Source organism: Rhamphochromis longiceps, linkage group LG8 (genome assembly GCF_057381845.1).
Source record: "Rhamphochromis longiceps isolate RC_006_pf linkage group LG8, R_longiceps_female_GT1.1, whole genome shotgun sequence".
In the NCBI taxonomy this organism is placed as follows: domain Eukaryota; kingdom Metazoa; phylum Chordata; class Actinopteri; order Cichliformes; family Cichlidae; genus Rhamphochromis; species Rhamphochromis longiceps.
The window spans coordinates 12338418-12355051 of NC_140564.1; the positions used below are offsets into that span (position 1 = coordinate 12338418).

General features: G+C 40.4%; 1 long non-coding RNA gene across 1 annotated transcript; it reads left to right on the forward strand.

Moving 5' to 3' along the window:
- The first annotated feature begins 444 nt into the window (after positions 1–444).
- On the forward strand, positions 445–7117 carry LOC146663162 (uncharacterized). Its single transcript, XR_014912906.1, has 4 exons — positions 445–1021; positions 2859–3051; positions 6207–6272; positions 6585–7117. It is a non-coding gene; the product is annotated as an uncharacterized LOC146663162 (long non-coding RNA).
- The last annotated feature ends 9517 nt before the right edge of the window (positions 7118–16634 follow it).

Here is a 16634-nt window from a genome sequence, read left to right on the forward strand (position 1 = left end):
ACAGACAGGTTTAGGCTAAGTCAGAGTTAGGCTTTAGTTAAATTAGGACATTTAAGTATCTTTAATATCTGCAAGTGCATGCTTTCTGTTAAAACAACTCAGACATCAGCCTTGTCTGTGTCTGTTATGTTAATGTAATGAAAGCATAGAACTCAATTGAAACAGTTTCAGTATCCATGCTATTAGTGAAATAAGAAAAATTGGGTGGAGCATGTCAGAAACTTGACTTAATCAACACAGGTGGAACACAGTCAAGTTAATCTGCACAAATACAGCCTCGCCCCCATCCATTTATCTGTTAATCAGAATCCCTCCAGCACTCATCAAACTAAAATAACCTTAAACTAATAGTACACTAATATGGGGGGGGGGGGGTGCTTCTCATTCAGGCTTTACTAATGCCCTTGTAAGCATAAAGGCTTGAAGTTTTGATGTTGTTTACATTTTTATCTTATTTCCTTAGCAAATCATGTCATGGAGAACTACTCCCCTTCAGGATGCCATTAATCACATCCTTGCAAGAAGAGACAAGAATTCAATGTTAGAAATTAAATTTATTAATTCAGTTAAAGGTGAGTGACTTCGACACACTGCAGGCTAGACTGAGGGGTTACGCATCACCAGTGGGGACCTGTACAAACATCAATATAAATTAAAATTAAAGGTATTTTAATAATTTAGTTATTAGCAAGCCTGGCTATTTATGTTTTCTGCACTTTGACATGTTTTCTTTATTATATATGTAGAATTGAAAAAAGCACAACATTGCATACTTGTTATTTACAGATATACATATTTAATGAATTGATTATTTGCAGTGCTGCCACACCTGTGTCTCTAATATGGTTGTTTCTTCAGGTCGTGGCATCTTCACTTTAGCCAATTTCAAACAAGGAGACTTTGTGGTCGAGTATAGAGGGGAGCTTATTGATCCAACTGAAGCTGAACACAGACGTAACCTGTACCCCAGCGCATGTTCAGGCTTCATGTTTGAATTCATATGGAAGCAGAAGACATTGTGGTAAATTAAAAATGACTGAATGTTTACATTTCTATTGCAAGGTCAGGATTTCTGAAGCAAACATCTCATATTGCTCTTTAACGAGTCCTTACCTCTAGTACCCGGCCCCGTCAGTCCCCAGAATCTATAGAAGGGGGAGTGACGGACCCGTGGAATAGCGGGATCTCATTCTTACTAAGGCTCCGTCATTTCCCGGTGACCCTGTGGTCCCCGGGAACTCTCGGTACTGGGGACTGACGGGACTCCCACATATGCTGAGGGCCCGTTAGTCCCCGTATTCAGCCTGTGTGTGCCTTCTCTAATACACACTCACGGGCGTAATGTACGGGGTTAGAGGGGTAATAATATAAGCCTACATTTTACAGCTAAGACAGTGTTCTCACGCTGCTGTGAAGATTTAAAATATAATATAGAGATAGAGAAAATAATAAGAGAAAATTCAAATGGCCAGGGCTGAATGAGCGCCCCTGTGTCTGTGCGCATTGGCACATGTGGACACGGAGACCCGTGCACTGTTCTACTGTGTCCAAAACTACTGTATAATATGTACAATGCCAAAATAGTACATGTCAAGTGTTCTGCCTGTGAGGTAGGTAGATGGATGGCTTGATGGATAGGTGAAAAACCTTTCAACACAAAAAATAAAGAACATTTCATTAATCATTCAGATAAATTAAATGCATTATACAGAAGACAAATGAAATAACAAAAATATACACTTCAGTAAAGCCACTTTTGTCTAAACTATCATTTATCCTAGTTTTAGTTTTACATTCATTAGTTTTTGAATCAGAGGTGAGTAATTTCAAACAACAAAGATGAAATAAACTGTGGTCTACCTTGCATTTTTTACACTTTCTGTAACAATTACATTTTTAAAGTATACATTTTAGAGTTTACAAATATTTTAATAAAGACTTTAACCAAGGATTTTCTTTTACAAAGAATTATTTTCCTTAAATTAAACCAAACATATTTACACTAGTTTTAAGATTTAACCAAGGATTTGGGGTAATTACTTTTAGTATTAATTAACATAAATGTGTGGGAAACACTATCTACATAAACAATCTATTCAAACTTAAACATTTATTTTAATATCAATATAATTTTTTAAACTTAAATGCAGTAACTATTTCCCAAAGCATAAATACATTTCCACAATTGAGCTTCCATATTTCCCAAACATATAAGCAGCAAATATGAGTCCGAGCTTACCGATAGCCCGTCTAACTCAAAGTCTTCCTCACAGTGGAAAGTGGATTGTGCTTGGTTTGCTGTCCTCTCAGTATGTCGCACTCGGGTCAAATGACTGCTGCATGCATTTTAAGGTCTACTAGGCACGCCCGCCCTTGATTGCTCTAATTCAACTCACCTGGCAGAGCAGTGCACACCAGGCTGCGCTTAGCTGTAGATTGCACAAGGTCTAATCAGTGGCCACGCGCAAGCAGCAGCACAGAGCAGGTAGTGGGCAAGAGGAGGAAGAGAAGAGAAGAGAAGAGAAGAGAAGAGAAGAGAAGAGAAGAGAAGAGAAGAGAAGAGAAGAGAAGAGTAACAGCAACAGCAACAGCAACAGCCACAGCCACACCTACTAGGTCAGCGCAACAGTACAACAAAACCACGTTTAAGCTCTAAGCACAAGTAGAAGCGCAAACACTTATCTCAGTCAGAAAGCAATGCGTCCTTGACTGATGGACCCTCTTTAACTTATCAACTATGCATTTAACAACTAAACTTGTATTGGATGTTGTGTTTGTGTTGGTGCTTAAAAATTATAGTATAGTTCATAGGCGTGTCACTATAAATGTTTGTTTAATGTATGTTTCCAAATTTGCAGTATTGATGGAGCACTTGAAGATGGGTCATTTGGGCGACTAGTAAACGATGAACACAGGACACCAAATTGCAGAATGAAGTTGATTGAAGCAGAAGGGAAGCCACATCTCTGCCTTTTTGCACTGAAGGAAATTGCGGCAGGAAGTGAAATTACTTATGACTATGGTGGGAAAGAATGGCCCTGGCGGAAAAAGGTGGGTCATTTAAAAAAAATTTTCCCCCTATGAATTGTTGTTTAAAACATACATATCTAGATGTCACAATTAGGGCTGCAACTAACGATTATTTCAATAATCGATTAGTTGTCGATTAATCGATTAGTTGTTTCAGCCCTAGTCACAATATTTAAATGTCCTCTTGGTGGTATTCAATCTGGTTTAACTAAATCTTGAATTTGTATGACTTTCCCAAGTGATGATTGCAAGCTTATCTGTTTTGTGTCCCCTCCACAAGTGTGTTTTACTGAGTGGCCACACACTGGAGGTGAAACAGTGAAAGCATCAGTTTGAGCTCAGATGTCATTATGAGGCTGATGGACAGTGTCCTTGAAAACCTTGGGTTTTTCTGTGTCAGACATATACATGCACCTTTTACTCACAGTCACTTTAGCTTCTTAGTATTGTCTTACTTTGGCTTCACTTAACTAGGTAAGGGTTAATCACTCTGTTTCCTTGCAGTTAGGGTGAGAGTTAGAACTGTATTTAACTGAAGGTGAAACAGAAAATGCTTAACTATGTGTGTGTGTCTGACACAGACAAACTCAAGGTATGTGAGAACACTGTCCTGACATCTGAGCTCAAACTGAGTCTTTCACTGTTTCATCTCCAGTGTTTGGCATACTCAGAAAAACACATGGGTTGAGGGGACACTGGTTAGAAAAGACCACTCGTAGTGGATTAAATACATTTCCACTGTAGCTGCCAGATGTTTACAATATTTGTTCTACTTTTCATACCCAGCTAAAGATCGCAAGCATCCCTTCTGGTTGTTATTGCAGTTCTGTTTGTACTTTGCTGTGTAGTTAATACCATTTACAGTGAGGAAAGTAAGTATTTGCTATTTTGCAAGTTCTCCCACTTAGAAATCATGGAGGGATCTGAAATTTTCAGCGTTGGTACATGTCCACTGTGAGAGACAGAATCTAAAAGAAAATTCCGGAAATGATAATGTATGATTTTATTAAAATATTTTTATATATTACTGCTTAAAATAAGTATTTGAACACTTGCTTATCATGCAGATTTCTGACCCTCAAATACCTGTTATTCTGCTTTTAAACAGTCCAACTACACTCTGCTCATGATTCTAATTTAGCAGCACCTGTTTGATGCCGTTAGCTTTTATAAAGACACATGTGCACCCCACAATCTGTCAAAAGTGTTGCAGCAACATGAGTAAAACCAAAGAGCTTTCCAACGACACAAGAGACAAAACTTTAGACCTTCACAAAGCTGGAAAGGGCTCCAGAGCCACTGCCAAGCAACTCGGTGCGCGACAGTGCGCGTGCACGCATGTGCGTGTGCGCGATGGAGCGCGTGCAGGTGACTGTGCGTACCCTCTGCAAGACTCCTGCAGGCGCCCCTGAATGGAAGAGGCTAATGTCTTCCTCGGACTGGAGCCCCACGTAAGATCTCAGCTCGTGGGGTGTCAGTGATGCTAAGAAAGGTGAAGAATCAGCCCAGAACTACACGGGACGAGCTGGTCAATGACCTGAAGAGAGCTGGGACCACCGTTGGCAAGGCTACTATCAGTAATACACTGAGACGTCATGGTTTAAAATCATTCATCACACTGAAGGTTCCCCTTCTTAAGCCAACCCATGTCCAGGCCCGTCTGAAGTTTGCCAGGGACCATCTGGATGATCCAGAGTCATGGGAGAAAGTCCTGTGGTCCGATGAGACCAAAATAAAACTTTTTGGTCTAAACTCCATTGTTGGGGTTTGGAGGAAGAAGAAGGATGAGTCTCATCCCAATAATACCATCCTACAGTGAAGCATGAGGGTGGAAACATCATGCTCTGGGCTGTTTTTCTGCACAGGGGACAGGACGACTGCACTGTATTAAGGAGAAGATAAACGGGGACATGGATTGTGAGATTTTGGGCCAAAACGTCCTTCCCTCAGTCAGAGCATTGAAGATGGGTTCTGGCTGGGTCTTTCAACAAGACAAAGACCTGAAGCACTCAGCCAGGAAAACCAAAGAGTGGCTCCGTAAGAGGCATTTCAAGGTTCTGGAGTGGCCTCACTAGTCTCCAGACCTCAGTCCAATAGAAAATCTGTGGATGGAGTTAAAAGTCTGTGTTGGCCCAAAACATGACAGATCTACAGAAGATCTGTGTGGAGGAGTGGGTCAAAAGACCTTCTGCAATGTGTGCAAACCTGGTGAAGAACTACAGGAACTGTTTGGCCGCTGCAATTGTTAACAAAGGCAATATTAATATAGTTTGACTCAAGTGTTCAAATACTTATTTTACAAAGAAATATACAAAAAACTTGTTATAAAATCATACATTGTGATTGCCGGAATTTTCTTTTAGATTATGTCTCTCACAGTGGACATGTACCTATGATGAAAATTTCAGAGCCCTCCATGATTTCTAAGTGTGAGAACTCGCGCTATATATATATATATATATATATATATATATATATATATATATATATATATATATATATATATATATATATATATATATATATATATATATATATATATCTCTTCTGATTTGCCTCACTTCTCCGAGACTGCAGCTCAAGGTACATTTTCAATGCTGTACTCAAAGTTTGCCCAACATATCTTATGTAATGAGCTGGGATCTGTGAGTTAGTCTTGTTCAGAGACAAATCCAGTGAAATGTGCAGTAACGTATTTTAACAGCGCACATCACGTATGATAACGATGCTCTCTTGTTTCATTAATGCCACTTGCATCTCTGTTTTTCATTGCATTAAAAATGAAATCAGACTTTACTATTAACACTACTATGCTGATTACAATAACCTGGGATTGTGTATAGAACAATATTACTAACCATCAGTACATTTTTACATGGTCGATTGTTAGTTGTTCCATTCCTAATTGTGACACTAATGCTTTATGACTAGTATTTTGATGCTTCATCAGTTTTGGCCAAGCAAGATTTGGCCTGTGCAAAATCTACATCATTTCCCAGTAAACTTATTACCCAAGGTATTGTTGACTTCATCCAGTTCAGCAGCATTGCCATGTGTATAGTTAGTATAATAGAACTGGCTGTCATTGTCCCCTCTGTGCTCATGGTGTTTGATTGGTAGGCAGAAAGCCTCTTTAAGCCCATACATTTATACTGTGCAATTTTTTTTTTTTTTAGATGACCAGGGGAATGATGCCTGTGTGACTTCTGGTTCACCTCCTGTCCCTGACTCAGTTACTAAAGGTATGATATAAATCAGATGCCATGTCCATCACTAGGCACTATGTGCAGTTAACACCAACATCATGTGGTTAGACATTATATAACATATAAAGAAGCTGAATGTATTTTGTGTTTACCAAGCAGTGTGAACTATCATGTTAATGAAAACAATCAAACTTTAAATTTTATCAGGTCTACAGTCTATTTATTATCACACACAATTTGTTTAGACAAGTACCAGCTTGTTTTCACAGTTTTGAACACCATCTCTACCTACAAGTGCATCTCACATGATCTTTTTAAACTTCAAATTTGTTTTGTTTTATTGAACAGGTTTACGTGTTTCATCAAGGCAGTGTGTGAAGAGACCATGGTCTGAGGAGGAGATAGGAGCGGTGATGAAACATATGAAGCCTTTTATTGAAAACGGTATCACTGTCACCAACCAGCAGTGTCTGAAGTGCAAAGAAAAGGAACAACCTATCTTGGAGACGAGATCTATTCAAAACATTTGAGATTTTGTGCGCAACAGAGGACTGGCCTTTAAAAAAAATAAATGTTAAACACTAAATGCACTTTTTGACAGTCTGAGCCTTTACCTTTCTGGGCCTGATTTCAAGGTTAGTGTTCTTCATTCAAAAAGTATGTAGTTGACTTCACTGTGCTCACAGGCAGTGTTTTGTTTTGATGTGTGGTTAGCCTGAGTCTTTTAATGCCAGGATTCACTTTTATTTTCCTTCAATAATTGTTACAATGCTGTCCTTTTAAGGAATTGATTATTGAGTTGGTTATATTAAATATAATTCAGTAATTCAACAAATGTGTTGTGTGTTGATATAAGTCTTATGTATAAGTCATGGTGTCAGCCCGACTCACCCCTGGTGTGCAAAGGTTTCTTCAGGACAATGAAAAACTCTATAATACATAGTTTGTTCTAGTTGATGCAAGCACTGTTGTGTTATGCTTCTAGTTGTTTTAATGACACTTTGACCACCTGTTAGTAGATCACAACAGATATGATCTGTGGTGTTTTATGTAAGCTTGTATGTCAGATTGTAATGCTCATCAGAGAAAACCAAAATATAGTCTTTTTATTATTTTTTTTAATTTATTCATCCATCCATCCATCTTCAACTGCTTATCCGAGGCCGGGTCGCAGGGGCAGCAGCCTAAGCAAATTTATTCAATTTTACTATAATGATGTATCAGTCACAGTCTTATAATACACCTTCTTTTCTAAGAAGGTTATACTTAGTGCATGTGTGAGTATATGTACAGTGAACTGGCTTTACACACCATGTGTCCTTTTAAACCAGATTTAATCAGTGTGTGTGTGTACAGTAGACTGGCTTTACACACCATGTGTCCCTTCAGAACAGACTATACTTTGTGTATATGTATGATGACATCACTGACCTTGTACACCAGACTGTCCTTATAGACCGAGCTACAGAAAAGTCTCTACAAACCACCAGAATGTCTGAAAAAATAGCCTTTTTTATATCTCAGTCGAGCAAAGAAAATGTTTAAATTTTAAGTTGTGTATAGGTTTGCTGATTTTTTTCATGATTTTTGATATGCATATTGTAGCTCTAGCACCTCTGGAACCCGGTGTCCCCATAGCCCTATGTCCAGTCTGATTTGCCAAAAATTTCAGAAATTGTCCCTCTAACCCAAGAAACGGGTGTGTGTGTGTGTGTGTGTGTGTGGGTGGTTCTTAGTACATCTGGTTCTTTGACCCAGTGTTTTGTGTTTGTGGGCCGTTGAATGTTGGTTAATCTTTATTGTAGCATACCTATAGTGTCTTAAGTTTCCTAGTTTAGTGTTATTACATCTGTGAGTTTTCTGATTATTGTGTTTATCTCTTGTGGTTCTGGTTTAGCTCTCTTAGTGTTTCCCTTTCCTTTTGTTTTGTCCTCAGTGTCTCCTGTGTATGCCAGTCTTGTTGATATGTCCTGTCCCACCATAGTATTCATCTCTGTGTTCTGTCCTCAGCGTGCTCCTTAGTCTCCCCAGCAGGTCTTGTCTCTTGCTCCCTCTCCCTCTGTATCCCTCACTCTCCCTCTCTCTCCATGTCCCTCTTCCTCTTGCTCTGTGTCTTAGTCGTGTCCCTGTGTTTCGTCTCCCTTACCTGTTCCCATGTTCCTCTTTTAGTATTTCAGCCTTTGTCTCCCCAGTCTGTCATGTACTTCCATGTATGTTTATCCCCTGTCCTAATGTCAAGCTCATGTGTCCTTGTCTGGATTTCAGTTTGTGTGTCACTTCCTGTTTGTTTGTTTTGTTTGTTTATGCTACCTCTTCTCATGTGTCTTATGTTCAGTTTTGCTTCCCCTGTTTCGTTAGTCAGATTTGTTCCAGCTGTGTTTCCACCTGTTGCCGATCTTCTCGTTGTCCTGTGTATTTAAGTCCTCAGTCTTCCTCTGTCCCTGTCATGTCATCATTGTTTTCCTGGCTGTGTGTGAGCTCCTTGTGTCTGCCTCACCACTACATATTTCAAATACAACGAAGGCTTTTACAGACAAAAACATGGCTGTGCCATGGGCTCCCCCCGTGTCACCTATTGTAGCCAACCTTTACATTGAGGAAGTGGAAAGGAAGGCTCTTGGCTCTTTCAAAGGAAGAGTACCCAGCCACTGGTACAGATATGTGGACGACACCTGGGTCAAAATCAAGACACAAGAAGTGGAATCCTTCACTGCGCACATTAACGCTGTGGATAAAAACATCAGGTTCACCAGGGAAGACACAAAGGACGACTGTTTGCCTTTCCTGGACTGCGCCGTGCACATTGAAGAGAACGGCAAACTCAACATCGAAGTTTACCGGAAGCCCACACACACGGACCAGTACCTCCTCTTTGACTCCCATCACCCTTTGGAACACAAACTTGGAGTAATTAGGACCCTACACCACCGGGCAGAACATGTTCCCTCTAAGCCTGAAGGAAAAAAGAAGGAACACACACATGTAAAGGAAGCACTCAAAACCTGCGGCTATCCTAAATGGGCGTTCTTAAAGTCAGCAAAGAGGCACAGAAAAGAAGACCAGACACCAGCGAGGGAGGATAAGAAGGACAGACGCAACAACATTGTCATCCCCTATGTAGCCGGTGTATCAGAGAAACTCAGGAGAGTTTTCTCCAAGCATGACATCCCGGTGCATTTCAGACCCAGCAACACGCTCAGACAGAAACTGGTTCACCCGAAAGACAAAACGCCAAAACACAAACTTAACAATGTGGTGTATGCTGTACAGTGCAGCGAGGAATGCTCAGACCTCTACATTGGAGAGACCAAACAGACACTTCACAAGCCCATGGCACAACACAGAAGAGCCACCTCCACAGGACAAGACTCAGCAGTCCATCTGCATCTTAAGGATAAAGGTCACTCTTTCGAGGATGCCAATGTTCACATTTTGGACAGAGAGGACAGATGGTTTGAAAGAGGAGTGAAAGAAGCCATCTATGTCCACTGTGAGCGACCATCTTTGAACAGAGGCGGTGGTTTACGACACCAACTCTCTGCCATCTATAATCCAGTTTTGAGTTCCCTCCCCAGACGCCTTAACGCCCACTCACATCCTGGGCCATCTGACCTCAGGAATTCGCATGATAAGGTGGGGCCAGGTTTCACAATGAACACACCCGAAACTCTGGCTGATTGGGACCCACACCCAGTTTCACACCTTGGCTCAGGCGATTAGAGGATCATCAGGGGGTCAGTTTGTCCCTCTGTGGGGGGTTACTCCCACTACGTTATATCTGGGACTCTCCACCATTTGGCCTTAGAACTGAAGAAGCTTCTCAGATGAGAGGTGAAACGTCTTCAAGCAACTTAAAGAAGTCCAGACGCTTTTCTTTGCAAGCTCCTTTGACTACTGTCATGGTCCTGGGCCATGTTGGCCCAGTATTCTTAGTTTTCTTGTATGTTTGTATTTTGTTCCCTATTTAGGCCATGTTTCCTGAGTTGCCCTGTTGTGTTGTTCCCTAAGTGTTTTCCCTTCGTGGCTTTTACCCCCTGTGTGCCCCTCTGTGTATCTGTGAGCCCTCGTCTCTCCTTATGTTTTATTCCATGTTTCCCCTGCCCGTTATGTCTAAGTTCTCCCCGTGCTCTCTCTCCCCCCTGTGTGCCCTCTGTGTATTTATGAGCCCTCGTCTCCCTTTGTGGTTGTTCCATGTTTCCCCAGCCCGTTATGTCTGTGTTTTCCCCGTGCTCTCTCTCCTCCTGTCTGAACCTCTGTACTTCCTGTTTGACTCTGCCCGTCTCCCGTCAGTGTTATGTTCACCCCGCCCTGTCTCGTTATGGTTATCTGTGTCAGCTGTGTTCCCCGTGTTTTCCCACTTTCCTGTGTGGATTCCCTGTGTCTCCCTACGAGTGTTAGTTTATTGATTCCCAGTTTAGTTGAGTTCTGTATTTCCTATGTTCTGCCTGTCAGCAATAAAGCTGCTTTTGAGTTCATCCCCGTGTTTGTGAATCTTGCGATTGGGTCCTCCTCCCGCCTGCCACGCAGCGATCCATGACAACTACGATGACCTGGATGACTGAGAACCTTCACAGACATCTTGTGTCTTAATGTTCCCTAGTATTTCCAGGTTACCTTGTTTCTTAATTCCTGTTCATGCCAAGGTTATGTTTTCCTGATTTCAGGAGTTTTAACAATAAAGCTGCTGTTTAAATTTAGTTTCTGTGTCCAAGTCCTGCATTTGGGTCCTACCATTGCCTGCCACACAGCAAACCCTCACAGTGTGAGACATTGCAGGAGCTAGCTTTATATACTCCTGTTATTCCCACTACCACAGGGCTGCAGGAAGGGGAAGACAAAGGTGCCAAAAGCAGTGCTACCAGGCCATCACAGTATTGATAACGTTATGCCTTATTGGAATATATATTTTATTCAGCCTTGGAACACTATGGGATTTCCCAGGAGGAGCTTGAAAGTGCTTCTGGGAGAAAGATGCCAGTAATAATAATCACCCTGCTTCTACTGTGACCTTACCTCAGATGAGCAGAGGATGGATGGATGGATGGATGGACTAGACATGTTACCTGTCTTCATGGTGTTGGTGTCCCTTTGAGAATTTTTGATTGTATTATCTAACAAATAATGTGTTCTGCTGTCTGGTTAATTGTACTAACAGCAACACCCATGAAGGCATTTATTAATAGGTAAATGCACATTGACAACAAAGCCAGCTTTTGCTTGATGTTAACTGAGACTGTTCTCATTCCCAATGTGTCACATACCGACGATTTGTGACGTACCGAGGCGTCCCATAGGAATGCGAAAGCTAACCTCCCCTGTCCCTATGATATACGCCAGATTGTGGGTGGAATCCAATAGAATGATGCTCGCGGCAGTAACAGATGTTCCAGCCGTGTATTCCAGCCTTAACCCTAATCTTAATGCTAACCATAACCTTATGCCTAACCTTAACCACAACCTTAAGCATATTAGATAGTGTTTTCCAAAGCGATTCATGATGAGATAGGAAAATAAATGTACATGTGTAGATTCATTCCAAACAGTTCTCATTTTCCAAACGAGTAACATACAGGTGGGTTGGGCCAAAAGCGTAACATACTGACGCTATGTGACAAATTGTTGGTATCGTCGTTTTGGGATGAGAACGTGTTGTGAAAACTCTGCTCATGCATCCAACTATGGCCAAAATGCTGAAGTCCAAAAAGCAGTGTGTGACCTCACAATGAGTGCATCCATCTTTTATATTCAATCTGTTGTTTTGGCTGTTTTTGCTTGTTGCAAAACTTTGTTTTAAGTTAAATCAGATCATTTCACTGACAGAGTCCAAGAGCTCAGACTGTTTAACCAAAAAGGAGTTCTAAAGAAAAGTACAGCAAAGTAAAGCAAACACATACTGTTTGAGAAAGGAGGAAGGCCAGAAGGATTCCAGTATCAAGTGAATAAACATTGAACAGCAAACTCAAAAGGTTATTCTGCAACATTAAGAGATGCCATATCATTACCATACATGTGTGCACACATTTGGCCTGGCATCCTTTTAAACTTTTGATTGTGAAAGTCATTTCAATTGTACAGAAGTTAATGTACCATAGCATTGCATGCAAGCTCCATATAAGATTCCTTATCAGCAGCAAATCACCTCAGAGCACCATTCCTTTTCAAAAGTTGCTCCTACACTGTCAGTGAAATTGCAACTAGCTAAGCTTCTCTGATGGGAACGATATGAACAGATTTTGTATGACAGATGCCAAGACGGATGATTATTGTTAGCATATGGCACTTTCTGTTTGATTCTTGCTTTGGCTGTGTGAAAGACCAGTATAGACAATCTGCACAGCCATATCCCACAAACAGCCGCTAACAAAAGAGGAAGGATTGAAGCTTAGATATACTGCGCTGGGAAGAGAACAACCATCAGATAAGAGACATATTGTTTTTTTCTTTTCAGTAATGCAATTAGTTTGTATGATGGTCATGATCTTCACCACTTTGGTCCCACCTTTAATCACTCAGAAACATTTGGGATTGCTTTAAGGTTTGGCACGGAGATTTATGATTGCTAGAGGATGAATCGTAATGACTAAGATAACCCTTTTACTTGATTCTATTTATGAGGCTGACGAGTTTCAGCATCTGTTGAAGGACCTTACATTTTGATACAGGCGTTTTTCTACATAAGCCCTTAAAGTAGACATGAAACACTACATGTATAAAGCTCTGCTGTCAAGGACCGACATGGAATCATCCCTGTCTGTGAAGCCGGATTTGAGAAATATGTGCTTAAAATTAAAGTTTTTAGAACATTGCATCTTCTGGCAGTACAGATGTCACTGGGATGGTTTGTTGGTTATGGTCAATAGACTTACATTAGTTCATGTTAGCGAACTAATGCATCACATATTACTCTTTTAATTTTTAGAAAAGTATGGCATTACTTATTTTCTCCCTGCAGAAAATAATTTGTTACACTCCTCGATACGTTGCTGTGGAAGCATGACTTTAAACAACAGCAAGATGTTTTACTCTTAAATTGTCCTTGTATCTGCCAGCTAACAGTCTAACCCTAAAATGTCATGTATGGGACAGAAATGCCTGTCTATACAGAAGATCTTTGTTATAGCAGGCTATTTACATATTACCAGATTTACCAGATTACCTGTTCCTATGTTCTACTATGGGAATCAAGGGTAAAAAAAAAAGTATAATACTACAATTCTAATATAACGTTGCCATGGTATCTGTTTCTTTTTTTTTTTAATTCAGTGTTATTTTGAATGCTTGTTCAGCGCTATTTGTTAGATTTTCCTGAAGTCGGTAAAACGAAAGATTAGTTTAATAACTGACAATCTCCCTCCATGCTCACACTAATTCTGGTCCATTAGGAACTACTGAAAAATCACAACAATCATCCTATAAAGTTGTTATGGCAAAGACTTATAAGTTCAAGTTATTACCACAGATGTAATGTGATCTTTGTTTGAGCTGTGTTTGTTTAGGCTTTGATTGTTGTGATGTGGTTTCCAGTGTTTGGCGGGCTGAGAACAGTGCTGCAACAGATAGCAGAGGGCCACTGTGACCTAGACTCCTGTAGAGATTAATGGCTTCCGGCTGGTTTTATGTGCAGTGTTGCTGTTAAAATGTTGAAACTATGTGCAGTGTGTGGGGCAATGCAACAAATCACACTGCCTTCATCTCACATGAAATATTATTACTGTGTAAAAATGCTCTGAAAATTACAAACAGGTTTTCATAATGACTTTTTGTGATGTTAAATTATGTGCATTTAACCTCAAAATTGGGTAAAGCTGACTTTGTTGATATAAAGTTCAGTCACATTTCTCCTTTATGTTAGTTGTGCTGCTTGTGTTTTTAATTAGACTACTAAATATTACTGGGCAAATACATGCTAATTATAAAATAAAACTCCATCTGATGTTATGAATTTAAGGCAGTATTGTACAAAAAATCTGGAAACATCCCTCATTTGTTTAATTTTTGCCAGGAAATGGAGGCAATTTATGGAAATGTGCAAACATACATGGAAAACCAGAGTTTGTACAATTCTAATGAAAGTCACTATTTGGTATGACCAGCATTATTTTTCAGCACAGCCTGAACTCTCTTACATAAGCTTTCCTGCAATTTCTTTAAGTACTCCTCAGTAATGGCTCCACTCTTACTGCATTGGCAGTGTGTTTAGGATTGCTGTCATGCTACAAACACAAAGCTGTTGCCAGTCAGACACTTTCCAGATAGTACTGCATCAAAATCTCACAGTACTTTTCTGTGTTGCAATTCCATCAAATTGACTAACCTCCTGTGCACGTATTGATGATAATTTAACCAAAAATTTCCAATTTGGATTCATCGTTTTATAGACCTGTTGTAACTGACATACCTCAGTGTTTTTGCCCCATTTCATTTCCTCATGAATGAGTTCTTGACAGCCACACTTTCACTGAGACCATTTCTGATGAGGCTTTGGTGAAAAGTCAGGTAAATCTCTCAGGTCCTGTGTCAGGTCTTTGCTGTATTTCTTCCTCTTTCAGAGGACATCATTTTCACATACAGTTCTTCTTTTGTACTCTACCTCACTAGTTTTCTTAGACACACTGCACATCATGCAGCTATACCACATTTTCAGCTCTCTGGGAATCATCTTATTGTGTTATCTTTGGAATTTAGATATATACAATTAAAAAAACTGCTTCTTTGTTAAGTGGTTGCCTATGAGCATTATTCTAGCTCATTCCTTAAGTTAGGTGTCTTTTTTTATGCTGTAATGATATATAGGCCAGTCCTAGGTGACTTAACAAATAAACCCAAAAATTTATTCTTCTGGAAATGTTAAAAACAGCCAATGTCCAGTGGAAAACCTTAAAAGTCTTCCAGAAATCCAAGAGAACTATTACTGAATACCATTTTTTAAAATCACAAGATAGTCTGGCTCCTTGGATTCAAAACATAAAGCAATGAAGGGTGGCTCAAGACTTTTGCACAGCACTGTATCTACATTAATATCTACTTCTGAACTCTAATGCAAATGTCCCATTTTTTCATGAAGAAAACAACATTTGGAGAGAAGATTTAGGCAGAACTAAGATTTAGATTAGAATGAACCAGAAGCATCCTTTAAATTCATGTGGCTGAGTGGGTGTTTCCATTATTCCACCAAGTTACACGAACCCTTAATTTCACCCATAACTCATTACATAATATATATATATTTAATGACAGAAGCATGATTTAAACCTCAGCAGGCATGTCACATCTGCAAGCTGCTTCACAGGCTCCCGGCCACTTGAAAAAAGATTGATAAAGTGGAAGTGGAATTCCTTTTTGATGAGACATCTAAACTCCAAACAGTGCTGTGACCACAAAGAACATGGATAAAAGCTGCAGATCATTTTTCTTCTGGACATGTTGCAGCAGAGAGCGAAAACTTGCGTGGCTTCTCGCTATTGTGGCCGTAACTCTGTCCAGACCATTAAAGAACGCCGAAGGCCAGCCAAATTGTCAATACACACAGACGCGCACACGCATGCTCGTGCATACACACACACACACACACACACACACACACACACACACACTCCTGTCTACCTCTCTCGCAGGTTAATGAAGTGCGACCATTCTGACAGGAGAGACCCGCTGAGGACCAGGTTACACCCTTCATATTTCCAAAGAAGACACACACACATGAATCCAGGGTTACCTCGGATCAGACTTTATATCTGATGGAGTCAGTTCTCTGCGTGTGTGTGTGTCGACAGCCCTGAGGTTTTCAGTGGCTTATGGAAATGTTCTCCCACCTACGATAACACATCTGTTCCCCTGGTACCACTCCCCTCCTTCTCTCTGATCTCTGTCCAGATGACATTCCTGCCTAGCCAGCCTCTTCACAGTCCCATGATGAATGAGATGGCCTCATTTACATAATAATCTGCTGGAGATGGGGGCGCGGGAACAAAAGAAAAACCACTTGAACTCTGGATGCCCGTTTGAACTATATGAGAAATCTTTTGTTTCTCATTGGGGTGAAAAAGCCACATTTGCTCTCCAGTTCATTTTTATTTCATGATACATTTGTTTTTATTGCAGAAAGGGATCAAGCACGGGCTGTTTGCGATGCTGAAAGTTAGCTCGAGGTTTAAATGCCATAATGTACTCGTAACATTCGATTTGCTTCACGGTGGTTGTGCCACAATATTTGTCTGTTTAGTCCCATGGTGGCACGCTGCTGCTGCGGTTAGCAGTTTCACAGCAACAAAGTTTTGGGTTGGATATGTTGATTCTTTCTGGAGTTTCCCAAAGAAACTCCAGAAAGAATCAAGTCCAGCTACTCCGGTTGTCTTTCGCAGTCCAAAAATATGCAGATTAGGCTAATAAGTGGCTGTA